The sequence below is a fragment of the Mustela nivalis genome (genome assembly GCF_964662115.1).
Source record: "Mustela nivalis genome assembly, contig: HAP1_SCAFFOLD_654, whole genome shotgun sequence".
In the NCBI taxonomy this organism is placed as follows: Eukaryota; Metazoa; Chordata; class Mammalia; order Carnivora; family Mustelidae; genus Mustela; species Mustela nivalis.
This window is the reverse complement of record NW_028136009.1, coordinates 123,384-140,048: the sequence shown is the minus strand read 5'-3', so window position 1 is coordinate 140,048 and position 16,665 is coordinate 123,384. Positions and strand designations below refer to the sequence as shown.

The window sequence follows — 16,665 nt, the reverse complement described above, 5'->3', positions numbered from 1 at the left end:
TATTATTATTATTTTTAAAGATTGTATTCATTGGGGTATCTGAGTGGCTCAGTCAGTTAAGTGTCTACCTATAGCTCAGGTCATAATACCCGGGTCCTGGGATAGAGCCCCACAGGGGGTTCCCTGCTCAGTGGGGTGCTTCTCCCTCTCCCTCTGTTATTCCCCCTGCTGTGTGCATGTTTTTCTTTTCTCACTCTCTCTCAAATAAATAAGTAAAATTTAGAGATTATCTCTCTCAAATAAATAAGTCAAATTTTTTTTCTCAATGGGAGGGAGAAGCAGACTCTCCACTGAGCAGGGAGCCTGATGCAGGGCTCAATACCAGGACCCTGGGATCATCACCTGAGCTGAAGGCAGACACGTGAACCGACTAAGTCACCCAGGCACTCCAGTTGTTTATTTATTTATTTATTTTTATTATGCATATGTTTTATCTTTCTTTTCTTCAAGTCTTTATTTCGATCTTTTTACTTTTTTCATAAAACTGAATTATTTCAAGATGACTTGGTCATCCTCTTTTCCCCCACCCCATAGGTCATAGAGTACATTTTAACTGTTAAAATAATATTAGTATTTAAGTGCTGCCTACACAAATTAAGGCAAATTATCTGTGGTCTGTATTCCTGAAAATATTTTTTTTATTATGCCTTCCTATTTCAATGACATTTTATAAGGATCTAAATGTTTACATTTGTGATTATTTTTTTCAAGATAATAAAGCTATTACCTCATTCTTTTTTATATCTGATGTTATTTTAAAAATTTCTGTCAGACTGATTCTTGTTTCTTTATTTATGAATTTTTTTTTTCTCTAACACTTATGATTTTGTGTTTTTTTTGTCTTTGGTATGTATGCCCTAGTTTGGGATTCATAGTGTTAACTATAGTTATGAATATTTTCTTTCTTTTCTTGTATGTAAGTTTTAATCCAGTGTCTTGACTATTTTATGCTTGAGAAATAGATGTACATTAATATTCAAATATTTCCTTCCTTTTTCTTCTTTCATTTAAAAAAAGTCATTTATTTTATTTTATTTAAAAAAATATTTATTTATTTATTTGGAGTAGAGAGAGAGGGTCATGAAGAGTGGCTGATTATATACTTTCAATTTGGGAGGAGCTGAGGGATAGCACAAGCCTCCAAGGTATTTTATAAACAAGGTTTCCAGGACCTCTAGGGGGCTAGCTATTGTTAGGGAAAGGTCATTTATTACTATTTGGTAAAAACTCAGGGAAGAGACTCTTCTGATGTGTATCAGTGGGTATATGCTTGGGAGATGATTGCCAATGTATATCTTGAGGGCAGGGGTGGGGAGTAGAGATAAAGAAGTTTCCAAAGTAATTTTTACATGTGAAAGTAGATTTTCAGTATCCTGGGGGGTGGACTAAGAATGCTTTTTGCCCTGAGTGGATGTGTCCACATGGAAGCAGCTGAGTCCCCAGAGGAACTTCAAGGACTTGTCAACAGGCTATGAGTAGTAAGGAAATCTAATTTTTTCTCTAGCTTTTGTTCCACACACATCACCTACATCTTACACCTCTTTTATATTGATAATTTTAAGGCTTTGCTGGTATCCAGATGACTATATCCTTAAGTGACTTCTTATCTCTATTGGATCCATTACGTATTCTATCCATTGTATTCTTAATTCAACTAGATTACATATATTTAATCTATTAGTACCACTAGGTTCTTATTCTTGTTTTTATTTCAAAATCTTTCCTTATTACCTTACATTATTTATTGGGTATATTTTAAATCCCTGATATACTCACTTATTATATATAAGCTGTCAACCTTATTCTTATTTTGAGGTAGCTATATCTTTTTGGGTTTTAGGACATCATACCAACAATGCCAAATAATTTTCAGAAAACAGCAGGTTCTCCAAGAATTCAACTAAATTCTGACACTATCTACCTGAACATAGTGTAAGATTTCATCAGTTAAGGGATCAGTCCTCCAAGACTATCTTCAACCCCACCTCAGATGCCAGTCTCACTGTAGGCCCCAGGTTATTACCTGTGCTTGTGACTGAGCAACTACAGGTTGGAGGTCCCAGTGGCCTACTTCTTACGTTCTTTTAATTTGTTACAGGGACTCACAAAACTCAGAAAAATACTTACTTTATGTTTGCCAGCTTATTAAAAGATATAATAGAAGATTTAAATTAATAGATAGATAAAGAAGTGCACACGGCAAGGTATGGAGAATGGGCACAGAGCTTTTATTACCTTCTGGAAGACTGCCACTCTTCCTGCCTTTTCATACATTTAACAAACTGAAAGCTTTCTGAACCCAGTCCTTTCAGGTTTTCTGTGGAGGCTTCGTGACATAGTCATGACTGACTAAATCATTGTCATTTGCTGATCTAATCTCCAGCTCCTCTTCCCTCCCCAGATAATCCTGAATTGGGAGGAAGGGGAGGCATGTTGGGCAAAAAGTTATGAAGGCTTTCACCAAGTGGTTGGTCCTTAAGGCAAACAGCCCTTGCCTTGAGTGAGGTCTGAAGGTCACTTTATTAACATAACAAAACACACCTCTCTCACCCTTATCACAGAAAATTCCAAGAGTTTTAGGAGCTGTGAGTCAGTAGCCATGGTTGAAAACTAAATATTCAGATGACCAAAATATATTTCTTGAAAACCACTACATTACACTACATGCTTAAGTATTTAATTATGTGATCTTTTAAACTAATATTTTCTAAGAGTCTAAACTGTTCTGTCAGTTATCTGGATTGGGGAGTGATGTATTGCCAAATTTCTATCATTTCAGTCCAGGAAGTCAAAGAGAAACAACAGGAGAGCCCCTTAGGGCAGGAAGTTCAAAGTTACAATGTTGACTACTTCTCCCTTTTCTTGATTTTTTTTTTAAACAAGCAAATCATCTCTTCAGAGTTGCAGTTTAAAGCCAAGAATATGCGGAATTGGGAGGAAAAAATAGTTAAATTTGGAGACTTGCAGAGTTAGAATCAGAGTAGTGAAAGCCATTACAGTAACTGAACTAACTGAGGTCAGTCTTTGGTGAATCACAGAAACAGGTGGAGTTGTCAAACAAAGGAATCTTTGTTTACAAAATACAAGGAGATCACAGGGAATAAGTTCCAAGGCCTTGACTGTTTGAACAGGAGAGAGAGATTTTTATTTCGTATTTAAGATGAATACTCAGAAGGGAGAGTTTTATTATCCCGTGTATGGTTGGTCATAAGGTTGTGGATGCATGCACATCCACATATGTATTTGTGCAATATGTATTGCATGTTCACCTGAATGAAGCTTGTATTCCACCGAGGGCAGAAACTTCAACGTTAGAATAAAGCAGAGGTAACTGTTGGACAAGGGAAAGGGACTCTGCAGGCTTCAAGAGCAGATATAAAGTAGATGGGGTCTTGGACTGATTTTCTGCGACAAGGAATGCAAGGCCTTGATTACTTTTGAAATAGCACTAGGAGTTTTACCACTGATTTATTGTCTCAAGAGCTTAGGCTATTTCCTGGTCTGGTGGTGACTGTTAGTTTTCCCATTGCCTTGTTCCCTCAAAATCCTTAACTAGTGAGGTTTTTGCATTTCTTTGTAAGAACCTCCTAGGAAGTTTTGGAAGAAGTGTGCTTGGGCAAGTACACAGGTGGGGTATAGATCATTGAAAATAGCTGGGGACAAAAAATGACTTTTCTTTTGTCAGGAAAACTATATCTCATCTTTAATTTTCTGGGAACCTCTAACTCTTTCTGCTGATGTTACCAGCAGGCATCTGAGATACTACTGATTGTTCTCTTGAACCTAAGGAAAAGGGAATGTAGAAAGCAAAAGACAAAACTTTAAAATCTATCCTGCAAGTCATCAATTCACTGCAGCCACCTCTCTGTCTTTCCCGTTCTCTTTCTCTCTTTCTCTTTTTCTCTCACTTTCTCTCTCACATACGCACAACACACGCAAATCAACTTAAAACAATTTTTAATTTTCCCTATTCCATTTTAATATACTTGAGGCATGATCATTTTCTTAGTAAATACAAGAAAAAAAATCTAGGATTCCATCATTCTGTGTGATTAAAGTATTGAGGAATTTACTTCCAATAGCACTTATAAAAACATATTTTATTTAAGTAATATTATATAATCAGGTGCCTGCATTTTTCTTATTCTCCAACTAGTGGTATTTGGCAATTAATATTTTGTCAATCAATATTCCCCTATATCTGAATGTGTGGGCAGTGAGAGGTGAGTTAGAGGCAAGGATGGTGAACACTCCCAACAACTGCAGACTACATATATCTTAAGCCATGATTTTCTTTGCAAAGGTCAACATTGATAATGTCCTAGTCATACCTCCGTGTACCAGGAAAGAAGTAGCATATTTCTTGAAAGACACAGCTATCAAAGCTCCATTGAGAAACCGTAAAGATGGAGAAGGGATTTGCAAATACTATATCTGATAATGGACATCTACTCTGATTATTAAAAAATGAAAAAAAATAAAAAACCTTACTAATAACCAAACAGAGTATCCAATTTTACATGTGAAGGAAATAATGGAAGAGACATGTCACCAAAAGGATATGGATGGCTTATAAGCACATGACAAATTTCTCAACATTTAGACATTAAAGAAATACAAATTAAAATCCTAATGAGGCATGCTTACATATCTATTAGAATGGCTAAAATTATAAAGGCTAATTGTACTTGGTCTGAGCTAGAATGAGAAGCAACAAAAAATCTAAATTGTTGTTGGCATATATCATGATACCACCACTTTGGAAAATAGTTTGAAAATTCTTTTAAATGCAAAATATGTTGCAGTTACACAAATAGCCATTTTACTTCTAGGCATTTAACCAAGAGAAACATACCCTATGTTCATACAAGGACTTGTATGTGAATTTCATAACAGCTTTTAGGATTGAAAACAGTGGAAATGTTGTTCATCAATGTCCATCAATAGAGAAAAAACAAATTATGATCTATTCATTAAAGAGATTACTATTCAACATCAAAATGAACTATTTACAATTGGAGATTCTCAAAGTAATGATGCTGAGAAAAGAAAAGCCAGGCAATGAATAGTATATACTGTGTGATTCCATGACTATAAAAAATCTAGAAAATACAAATGTATATATAGTCACAGTCATCAAATATTTTGGTGTGATTTTAGTGCCTTCTTCTGTGCTCCCATAGCTTCCTACACTTGGATCTCCGAGCATTTGTTACACCATGTGAAAATATGAACTCTTTTTCTTTATTCTGTCTTACTAGATTAAGAATCCTTGAAATTTTATGGACATTTGAACTCTCAGTTATTAGCAGAAATTCTATCACACAGTAAGTTTCCAAATATAAAAGCCAGAGTTTTACAATGACTTCTAAGCTTTCACATGATCTAGCCACTCATTTAACCTCGGTGACCTCTTTCCCTGCTCCTCTTCAGTCACTCACAGTGGCCTCCTTGCTATTCCTCAGATATGCCAGGCATGATCCAACCTTATGGCCTTCAAGATAGCCAATTCCTTTGTCTGGAGTGACCTTATTGCTGATAGTTCTGGGCAAATTCATCACCTTTCCATACCTTTGTTCAATTGTCAGCTTCATTGTAACTACCCTGATCTTCCTATTAAAACTTTTAGCTCCCCATCCCCTGCCTAGCAACCTTGATTTTTCTCACCCTGATCGAATTTTTATTTTTCCCCATTGTACTCATCATTTTTGAATGCACTATGCAATTTTTATTAAGGTTTATAGCTTTTAATTGTCTCACCCATTAAAATAAAAGTTCTAGGGCGCCTGGGTGGCTCAGTGGGTTAGGCCGCTGCCTTCGGCTCAGGTCATGATCTCAGGGTCCTGGGATCGAGTCCCGCATGGGGCTCTCTGCTCAGCAGGGAGCCTGCTTCCTCCTCTCTCTCTCTCTCTCTGCCTGCCTCTCTGCCTACTTGTGATCTCTCTCTCTGTCAAATAAATAAATAAAATATTTTAAAAATAAAATAAAATAAAATAAAATAAAATAAAATAAAATAAAAGTTCTACAAAGCCAAGTATGTCATTTACCAGTGTAGTCTGAAGTAATATCTGCCATATAATAGGTTCAATAGACAATTGGTAAATTTCAGAATAAATTAATGTTGAGAGTATACTGACTTTCATAAGTCATTTCAATAATTTTTTCCAAAAAATAAACTATGGAAAACATTCCTTAAATTTACTTTCAAAATATTTTATAGCATATAATGGACAATATACATAAGCCTTAAAGAAACAATCATATAAATAACCATTTCATACCTACTTAAAAACTGCATAATACCACACTCCTAGATCCTCTCTGAACGCTCTAAAATAACCCTTCAAAGGAAATACATTTTTTAAAATAACAGATTTTATGTCAAATAATTTAATAAAAGTTTCATTCATCTATGTAGATTATAATAAATGTTTTTAATAAGCATGAAATTATAACTCTGAGTGTGCTAAAATGAAACCACCTGTGAAGGGTGAGAGAACAAAAATAAACATCATTTTTCCAAATAAGAGGAATTTATTACCCTTGAATCAAAGCATGTGGATTTGTTCAAACTGGCCATAAAGGAATATGGAGGCACAAACCATAGAAACGTTTGCTGTTTTTCTGCATTTTTCAAAGCTGAGTTTTTAGCTGGAGGCCGCTCCTTTATGAAAAATTGCTGATACCATATAGTAAAAGCTATTATATGATCTTTTACAAACCATTTCCTATCTTTGCATTCTCATGTGCCAAGACAGACACGGATTATTTAAAACCCTGAAGAGAGTGCTCTTGCATTTAAATTGCCTGTAACCTTCGTGTAATAGATTTATGTTTGATGATAGATTTAGTTAAAATATAACTATTTTACAGATTTACTCTCAGTAAACAATTTCAACCTATGCTCACTTAAGTAACTTGGTGCATAATCCCTTTTCTATTAAACCATGGTGCAAGGACCAATGCAGCGTTTCCGAGGGAACCCCAAGCTATTTTTCTAGAATGGCCATATGCTTATGTATCAGGTAACCTGTTTGCACTCCCTTTGTGGAGCACCTACCCTGGAGGTCATGTAATAACCAATGACCAAAAAAACAAACAAAAAACCCAAACATCCAGGTAGAAGTGCCATCCCTGCCTGGAGACAAGGAGACTGCTCAGACACATCCAGGGCAGGCATCTCAGACCAGGCCTGTGCTGGGGAAGCTGGTTCCTGGCTTTGGGCGCAATCTGGAAGCCAGCAAACTGACCCAAGAGTGCAGCTGGCGTTAGGACTGATGATCTTTTGCAGCCAGGCCGCGGGCAGACACCTGCTCAGGGAGCCAGGCTAGGAGGCTGCCCAGCGCCAGCGCTGGCAACGCTAGCACCCCACCAGGGCTTAGCCCTGCAACCCAGCCCAGGCCGGGCCTCAGGAGGGAGGGTGGCGGGGGCGGCGCAGAGAAGGGGCTTTTTCTAATTCCCAAAGCAGGAAGTGAGCTCACGGAGGACTCAGGAGGGAGGTGGGCGGGGGCGGGTCGGGGGCGGCCCAGAGAAGGGGCTTTGCTAATTGCCAAGACGGGAAGTGAGCTCACGGAGGACTTGGCAGAGACTCTGGGAGGACCAGGAGGGGCTGGCGGAGGAGGGGCGCGCAGCGCCAGGATGTTGTGCTGTGGCCCAGTCGGGACTGCAGGACCCACCTTACTCCCCGCTGCCCGTGCTCTACTGCGCTCCAGCACAGCCCCCCAGGCAGCTCTGTCCTGTTCCTGCTGCCTGCTGCCCCTCCCCGCCCCATGGCTTCTCAGGAGTACCCTCTGCTCACAGGTAAAGTGACAACGTGCCGCGCTCTCACCTGGAGCAGAAAACGAGGGCCACTAGCGGGGGTCGGGGGTGTCCGGGCCTAGGCTCCCGCGAACCCCAGGGCACTGGGACAACCCCGGAAACCGCGCCGCACCCTGTCCGCAAGGGGTCCGGCCTGGGACAGCGCTGCAGGAGGTACCCCACACTCACCAGCAGGCAGGCTAGCCCCCATCTTTGGCACACCCACGCGCATGTCAGAGCCTCCTGCCATTCCCAGGGCACCCAGAACCCAGAGAGTGAGGCCTTGGGTGCTTTCTTGTGACAGATTCAAGGCAATTCTTCGACTTTGGGACTTCAGAGTTAACATAGTTTTCATTTGAGATTATTATTTTTGTGTGAGGGCCATAGCTTTTCTTTTGACCTATGGTTGTTTTCACTCCCGGTTCTGAAGAAGCCCCTAAATCCTAACCCTGTTGAGGACTCCAAAAGCTCTCAGAGCAGCAGTGCTGGGGGACAGTGGCACATGGTTTAGTTTCTCCTCTGGCCTGATTCTGTGGCAGCCCCACTCTGTCCTCCTCAGACTTCAGAGCAATATGTGAACAAGTGGAGAAGGGACCAGGGGGTCAGGAAGGTGGCCACCGAAGAGTGACTTCTCTGGAGGGTGGCTGAGCTAGCAAGTGAGCATGTAAGTCCAGTTCTGCCTGCAGTCAGGATGGAGCTGAACAGGGGCCAGGGAAGGGTAGGAGGAGCAGAGAGTGGGGACAAAGGGACCAAAGAGGAGATTCAGATGAAGGGAACTAATGGGGAGGAAAGAGAAGCAACTCTAGAAGACAGGCATGTAGAAAGGAAAAGGGATGAAATGGGCATTGGGAAAGGGCACCACCAGGGAAGGAGAGAGGGGAAGGGAAGAGAGAGGAAGAGAGGAAAGGGGAAAGGGAGAAGGGAGGAGTCAGCATGCCAGGGCTCCCCCTGCATCTGAAGAAGAGGTGGCTGGTCCAGCTTGTCAAACAGGGTGCTCACTCTTTGGTCCCAGTTTCTGCTCCCAGTGCTACTGGGCTTTGCAAGGAAGGCAGGCTGTCCCCTGGGACCTACAGGAGCCCACTGGAGCCCACAGGAGGTTGCGAGAGGTATGATGCCACCGGGTCCTGTCCTGAGCTGCTCCCAGCCACCAGCCTCACCACATGGTGCAAGAGGGACCCCAGAATAAAGGAAGGACACAGGCCCGCATGTCTGCCGGTGGCCCTGGGCACTTAGCTCATCGCAGTGAACCACACAGCCTCCTCAACCCAGGCTTTCAAAGCCTCCTTCTTCGTTCCTGGCTTTTATGTCTGTAGGAACATGAGCCAGATCTAACTCATCTCTGACAGACAATTCTGACTCACCCTGTGTCAGATTTTTATTAGTGGCTGTGATAGAGTAAGATAGCAATGCTCCAACAAACGGACTGTTTCCTCCCACTTGACCTCAACAGTCTTATACATTTTCTTAGTGAAAACATCTTGTCTCCTTCCATTAAGCTCATAACGTGGTCTAATAGTATACATGTGCCTTCGTTAGATGCAAGGCGATACAGAGGTCCTTTTTTTTAAAAAATTTCACAAGGTAAAGTCAGTGAACACATCCAACTTGACGAATACGTCTCTAAAATGTCAATCCAGGCAAAGCTTTTTCTGCCTACAGTTTGGAGCCTACGTGGTGACGTTTTTAAAATGCTTTCAGTCCCTCAGTGAGGCTCTTAGAAGCTAGCCAGGGCTTACTACGTGCCAGGCACTGTGTCAGGTGTTGGAGCTAAAGGGAAGGAGAGCTTGGAGGCTGGCTGGGGAGGGACATCCATGACACAACCACAGCTAGAAACGGAGGTCAGTGCTAGAAAAGAGAGAGCAGGCTGCATGGAGAGTGTGTACCATGGGGCTTGTGGGCTCACGAATAAGTGGGAGTAACTGGAGTGGGGAGATGGGGGAGAGGAAGAGGGTCTTCCCATCAATGGGAATCACCTGTGCTTGGAGGCAGGCGCCATGAGGGGTCTCCACAGGAAGAGGGAGGCAGTGTGGTTGAAGGGCAGAGAGATGGGGCAGAACAGGCATCAGTCAGTTGGAGGGGTATGAAGAGACTGATGGGAGGATTATGGGTGCCTTTGGAGGACTGAGAATTTGTTAGAAGATCAGTGCAGATTTCTATGGAGACAAATGCCAGGAACTGATAGGTCTTTGAAAGGTCACTCTGGCTGCCTTTTGGCAAAGGGGTTGGTAAAAGGCACTTGCAGGTGTGAACACACCAGGTAGGAGGTGAGTGCAGGAAATCAGGTGAGGGAGCATGGGAACTTGGTCCGGGGCTATAGAAGGGAGAATAGCCTTTAAGGAGTTCCACAAATTGGCACCAGCTGTGGCTTCATTACAGAGCTGGAAGGGGGAGGTGGGTGTGTCCTGGAGGTTACAGAAATTACATGAGAAAGGGACGTCTTTTTAGATCTCTTTTTCAACTAGAGGAACTCTCACCTTATTGATAGAATTCCAGAGTGGGAACCGATGGACATGAGGACATCTTTGAAATGTCTGAATATGTTCTTCGACATCTTTGCAAGTGACGAGGAGACCTTGACCTTAGGAGGCCTCGGCCCTCTTTGTAGCCAAAAAGATTTCAACTACAGATTTGGGTTCTCCCTTTTAAAGTCAAGGAGACAGTCCTTCCAAAGGACACCTCCTATCATTTTACCCTCTCATCATGCCTCATGTGCTGGGATCTCCAAGACCCTCTGTTCCAGGTTGTGAGTATCCACTTTGGCCGGGCTGGTCTTACCAAGAACACCACCAAAGGAAATCTAGAGCCTGTAGTGCTATTAATAACATCATCTAAGACTGTATTTGCTGCCCTCATGGCCTCTTCCCACCATGACTCACTGAAGCTTTTTACACATTGTATCCATTAAGCTATAGTTCCCACAGCTCATCTTCTCTAGTGCCATTAATTTTTAGGAGACCAGGCAAACCTTAAACTTGTCCCCCTTAATTGGATCCCTGTGCCCCCACAATGTCTTTGAATGCCTTTCACCATGATCCGTGAATGAGATCTGAGACCACTGCTGGTACCTAACACTTCTTGGCACCTTGTCTGTTAGGTTCTTGGAAGAGGAGGTGGCTATGGAGGTGAGTGGGAATGGGAGTGGGAGGATTTCTCCCTTCACTTCCCTTTTTGTTTTTTCCAATAATGGGTTTTGAGGGGGAGGGAAAGGTTAACCAGACCATTTATTTTCCATCTCCCATCGATAAAATGTTTACCACTGCCCACTGGAAGAATTTAGATCTTTCGTTTGAATCTCCAGGAAAATCTCCCAAACCCAGACCACCACCATGTGGATTCAGCCATCTTCTGATTCACCTCCAGATTGTCTCCTCCTAACTGCTCAAGCCACAGGTTAAGGGCGAAATGTTCAATGCCCAAGCAAGTAAGTGGGGAACACGTTTATCTAAGCAATTGCATGCAGCTCTGTATCTGCATACAGGGGGTCTCTCCCAAGCCTTTCCAACCTCAGAAAAACAAGACAAAGCCCCAGCGATCTGGGGTATATATTATTCATTCATTCCTGGGTTCAACACTCATGGCGGATCCCCACCAAGACAGTGGGAGAGCAAGGACTGGAGAAATCCTCGAGGCTGAAGTCTGAGGAGGATTTCAAATTCATCAGTTGTGGATAACCCTTGGTGCTCATCATATCACGTGTCCTCCTTAATGCCTATCACCCAGTTACTCCATGTCTCCCACTTCCCTTCCCATGCAGCATCTCTCAGTTTGTTTCCTATAGTTAAAGGTGCCTCATGGTTTCTCTCCCTTTCTGATGACTCCCATTCAGATTTCCCTTCCTTCCCTCTGATCCTCTGTACTACATCTTAATCTCAACAGTCAAGCAGTTGTAGTAATTCAGTCATGGAGTCATGCATATTCTAAATCTGATGAGGTGGATTCCTACACTGCCTTTGTCTCTGCTAGAGCGCTTACATTTGTTATATTATTGCTGCTGTGTTCATCTTTCTCGTTCACTGAATGTCTGATAAAAGAATTAGTAAAATGTGTGATTGCAGAAAATACAATGGTCATGGATGATGAAGATTTTCTCCTTGACCAGACTGGAGTCAAGTTCCTCTGAGTCCTCTTTCTGTCCAGCCTTGACCTCAGGCTCCACCCACTTAGCCCAGTTTTAGCAAGAAACCTGCTTAGTCATTTTTCAGCAAGCTCCTATCCTACTCTTGATATCTGAACAAATTCCTTATCTCTCACCCCTGGTATCTTACTACTGTTTTTTTTTTTTTTAAGATTTATTTATTTTGACAGAGAGAGAGCCTGAGCAGGGGGAATAGCAGAGGGAGAGAGAGAACCAGACTCCCCACTGAGCAGCAAGCCCAATGCCAGGCTTGATCCTGGGACCAGATCATGACCTAAGCCAAAGCCAGAGATTTAACCAACTAAGCCACCCAGGTGCTTCAGTATCTATAACGCTTAATATCTGATCAAATCCCTTATTCCCAGGGCACCTGGTTGATGCAGCTGGTTGAACAGCTTGGTTTCTGCTCTGGTAATGATGTCAGGGTCCTGAGATTAAGCCTCACGTCAGGGTGTATGCTCAGTGAAGAGTCTGATTAAAATCAGTTCGATTTCACAGCCAGCCTTGATCAATTGGCATGTACACCTGTGTCTAGTTTCAGCTCTGTGTAACCTTGCCATAACCTTGGATAAGCCATTCATCTCTCAAATTCAGGTTCTTGGTCCAAAGAGGGAAGGGGCATAGGTTGAGTACCTCCAGTGGGACTTCCTGGCAGGCTTGTTCATCCAAGCATTCCTGTTTCAGTTTGAGTAATTGAATCCAGTCTTTGTTTTACCGAAGGCCAAGCTTGTCCAGTGTGTGCATGCCACCAGCCAACAGCATTTGTCCATGCCATGTAACAACTGAGCAACATTCATAGGAATGGGGGGAGGAAAAGATGTCCACAGGTGTTGACAGATGTTCTGCATGGAGGGACAGGAGCTGGGGACATCACCTCTGTTTCTAGTGGCCTTCTCTGTCGAGTTAAAATAAATGGCAATTATTTGCAATGACAGGGATGAAAGTAGAGGGTATTATGCCAAGCGAAATAAGTCAGTCAGAGAAAGACAATTATCATATGATCTCACTCATATGTGGAGTTTAAGAAACAAAACAGAATCATAGGGGAATAAAGAAAAAAAAATAAAACAAGATGAAGTCAAAGAGGGAGACAAACCAAAAGAGACTTTAAAAAAAAAAAAGGATTTTTATTTACTTATTTGACAAACAGAGATCACAAGTAGGCAGAGAGGCAGGAAGAGAGAGAGAGGAGGATGCAGACTCCCCAGGGAGCAGAGAGCCTGATGTGGGGCTCGATCCCAGGACCCTGAGATCATAACCTGAGTTGAAGGCAGAGGCTTTAACCCACTGAGCCAGCCAGGTACCCCTCAGAAGAGACTCTTAATCACAGTAAACAAACTGAGGGTTCTTGGAGGGGAGGGGGATGGGTGGATGGGGTAACTGGGTGATGGACATTAAGGAAGGCATGTGATACAGTGAGCACTGGGTGTTATAAAAGACTGATGAATCACTAACCTGTATGTCTGACACTAGTATTATATGTTAATTAATTGTATTTAGATTAAAATTTTCTTTAAAAATAATTTTAAAATAAAATAAATAACAATCAAATAATGATCAGAGTTATCCAGCAGGGAGTATCAGATCTAGATGTCAGTTAAATTGAAGGGGCTTGCCGAAGTTTAGGAGAGTCACGCTAGGTCATTTTCCTCTGTGGGGAAGTCTTCAGGGGCAGTTCCAAAGACAAAGAATATTAATATTTCTCCTTCCCCCATTCCTCCTAGAGCCAAAGATGTTTCCTCCACTCACCCACTGGCCCTGTGTGTAGGTGTTGCTTTCTCTCTACCAATCAAAAAATCAGTGAGTAACTAGAACTTCACCTTTTCCAATATCCCCCTACCCCTGACCTTTTGTCTTTAATGGCCATGGGCAACAGGGACAAAGACATTTTTTAAAAACTTACAGAGATCTATTATGCTCTACTACCTTGGCCCGCATGGGCCATTGCAAAGGGATTCTGTGAACCGTGTACTCAGATGAATGGTCATTATCTTCAAAAAGGCAGGGGCAGTGATAGACACAGGAATCAAAAAAGTAAGAGTTAATGGACCATCAGAATAATGAAGTACCAACACTTTTTTGTCCTTGGCTTGAATCCACAAGGTCCAGTGTCTCAACAGAATTTTCATTTCGGTCTCATCTGACTCACTTGTCCACCCCTGGGCCAGTTGGAAGTTATACTGAGAACTGGAAATTTTCCTTAGAAGAGAGAAAGAGTATTTGTCAGGTAAAGCAAGGAAATGTCCATTATAGGAAGTTGGGCCTTTTGTCATGGTACTCCATTAGCACCCTCCTGACTGTTAAAGAAAAAAAAAATTTGTGACACCCATTAAAGACAGTAAGGAAGATTTTATTCAAGAGATGCTACTACGATTGGATTTTATTTTATTTTTTTTAAAAGATTTTATTTATTTATCAGAGGGAGAGAGGGGGAGAGAGCAAGCACAGGCAGACAGAATGGCAGGCAGAGGCAGAGGGAGAAGCAGGCTCCCTGCTGAGCAAGGAGCCCGATGTTGGGACTTGATCCCAGGATGCTGGGATCATGACCTGAGCTGAAGGCAGCTGCTTAACCAACTGAGCCACCCAGGCGTCCCCGATTGGATTTTATTTTATAGTATGGGAGAGAAATCTGGCTCAGCTCAGACAAATGGAGATTTACAGCTAAAGAGCATGGTGGGGGTCACTGAATGTAAAATTAAGATGGAACATCAAGGGTAAGGATGAAGGGATTCTGGCTAAACCATCTGGACAGTAATATTGTTGAAGGAAGGCTAGGGTCATAAACTATTGCGATCAGCGGATAAGGAATTTTTTAAAAGACTTATTAATACATTTTAGAGGGAGGGAACAGGGGTAAGGGTAGAGAGAGAGGGAAAGAGAATTTTAATCAGACTCTTCACTGAGCATAGAGCCTGAGGTGAGGCTTAATCTCAGGACCCTGACATCATGACCAGAGCAGAAACCAAGAGTCAAACGTTCAACCAGCTGCATCAACCAGGTGCCCTGGGAATAAGGGATTTGATCAGATATTAAGCGTTATAGATACTGAAGCACCTGGGTGGCTTAGTTGGTTAAATCTCTGGCTTTGGCTTAGGTCATGATCTGATCCCAGGATCAAGCCTGGCATTGGGCTTGCTGCTCAGTGGGGAGTCTGGTTCTCTCTCTCCCTCTGCTATTCCCCCTGCTCAGGCTCTCTCTCTGTCAGAATAAATAAATCTTAAAAAAAAAAAAAGAGTGGAAAGATACCAGGGGTGAGAGATAAGGAATTTGATCAGATATCAAGAGTAGGATAGGAGATTGCTGAAAAATGACTAAGCAGATTTCTTGCTAAAACTGGGCTAAGTGGGTAGAGCCTGAGGTCAAGGCTGGACAGAAAGAGGACTCAGAGGAACTTGACTCCAGTCTGGTCAAGGAGAAAATCTTCATCATCCATGACCATTGTATTTTCTGCAATCACACATTTTACTAATTCTTTTATCAGACATTCAGTGAACGAGAAACATGGACACAGCAGCAATAATATAACAAATGTAAGCGCTCTAGCAGAGACAAGGCAGTATAGGAATCCACCTCATCAGATTTAGAATATGCATGACTCCATGACTGAATTACTACCACTGCTTGACTGTTGAGATTAAGATGTAGTACAGAGGATCAGAGGGAAGGAAGGGAAATCTGAATGGGAGTCATCAGAAAGGGAGAGAAACCATGAGGCACCTTTAACTATAGGAAACAAACTGAGAGATGCTGCATGGGAAGGGAAGTGGGAGACATGGAGTAACTGGGTGATAGGCATTAAGGAGGACACGTGATATGATGAGCACCAAGGGTTATCCACAACTGATGAATTTGAAATCCTCCTCAGACTTCAGCCTCGAGGATTTCTCCAGTCCTTGCTCTCCCACTGTCTTGGTGGGGATCCGCCATGAGTGTTGAACCCAGGAATGAATGAATAATATATACCCCAGATCGCTGGGGCTTTGTCTTGTTTTTCTGAGGTTGGAAAGGCTTGGGAGAGACCCCCTGTATGCAGATACAGAGCTGCATGCAATTGCTTAGATAAACGTGTTCCCCACTTACTTGCTTGGGCATTGAACATTTCGCCCTTAACCTGTGGCTTGAGCAGTTAGGAGGAGACAATCTGGAGGTGAATCAGAAGATGGCTGAATCCACATGGTGGTGGTCTGGGTTTGGGAGATTTTCCTGGAGATTCAAACAAAAGATCTAAGTTCTTCCAGTGGGGAGTGGTAAACATTTTATCGATGGGAGATGGAAAATAAATGGTCTGGTTAACCTTTCCCTCCCCCTCAAAACCCATTATTGGAAAAAACAAAAAGGGAAGTGAAGGGAGAAATCCTCCCACTCCCATCCCCACTCACCTCCATAGCCACCTCCTCTTCCAAGAACCTAACAGACAAGGTGCCAAGAAGTGTTAGGTACCAGCAGTGGTCTCAGATCTCATTCACGGATCATGGTGAAAGGCATTCAAAGACATTGTGGGGGCACAGGGATCCAATTAAGGGGGACAAGTTTAAGGTTTGCCTGGTCCCCTAAAAATTAATGGCAGTAGAGAAGATGAGCTTTGGGAACTATAGCTTAATGGATACAATGTGTAAAAAGCTTCAGTGAGTCATGGTGGGAAGAGGCCATGAGGGCAGCAAATACAGTCTTAGATGATGTTATTAATAGCACTACAGGCTCTAGATTTCCTTTGGTGGTGTTCTTGGTAAGAC

General features: G+C 42.4%; 1 long non-coding RNA gene across 1 annotated transcript in view; it reads left to right on the top strand.

Moving 5' to 3' along the window:
- The first annotated feature begins 7,691 nt into the window (after positions 1-7,691).
- LOC309857358 overlaps positions 7,692-16,665 on the top strand; it is a 59,260-nt gene continuing 50,286 nt past the window's right edge. Inside the window, exons 1-2 of the long non-coding RNA XR_014307654.1 lie at positions 7,692-7,800; positions 10,892-10,919. This is a non-coding gene — a long non-coding RNA (uncharacterized lncRNA). The remainder of the gene's footprint in view (positions 7,801-10,891; positions 10,920-16,665) is intronic.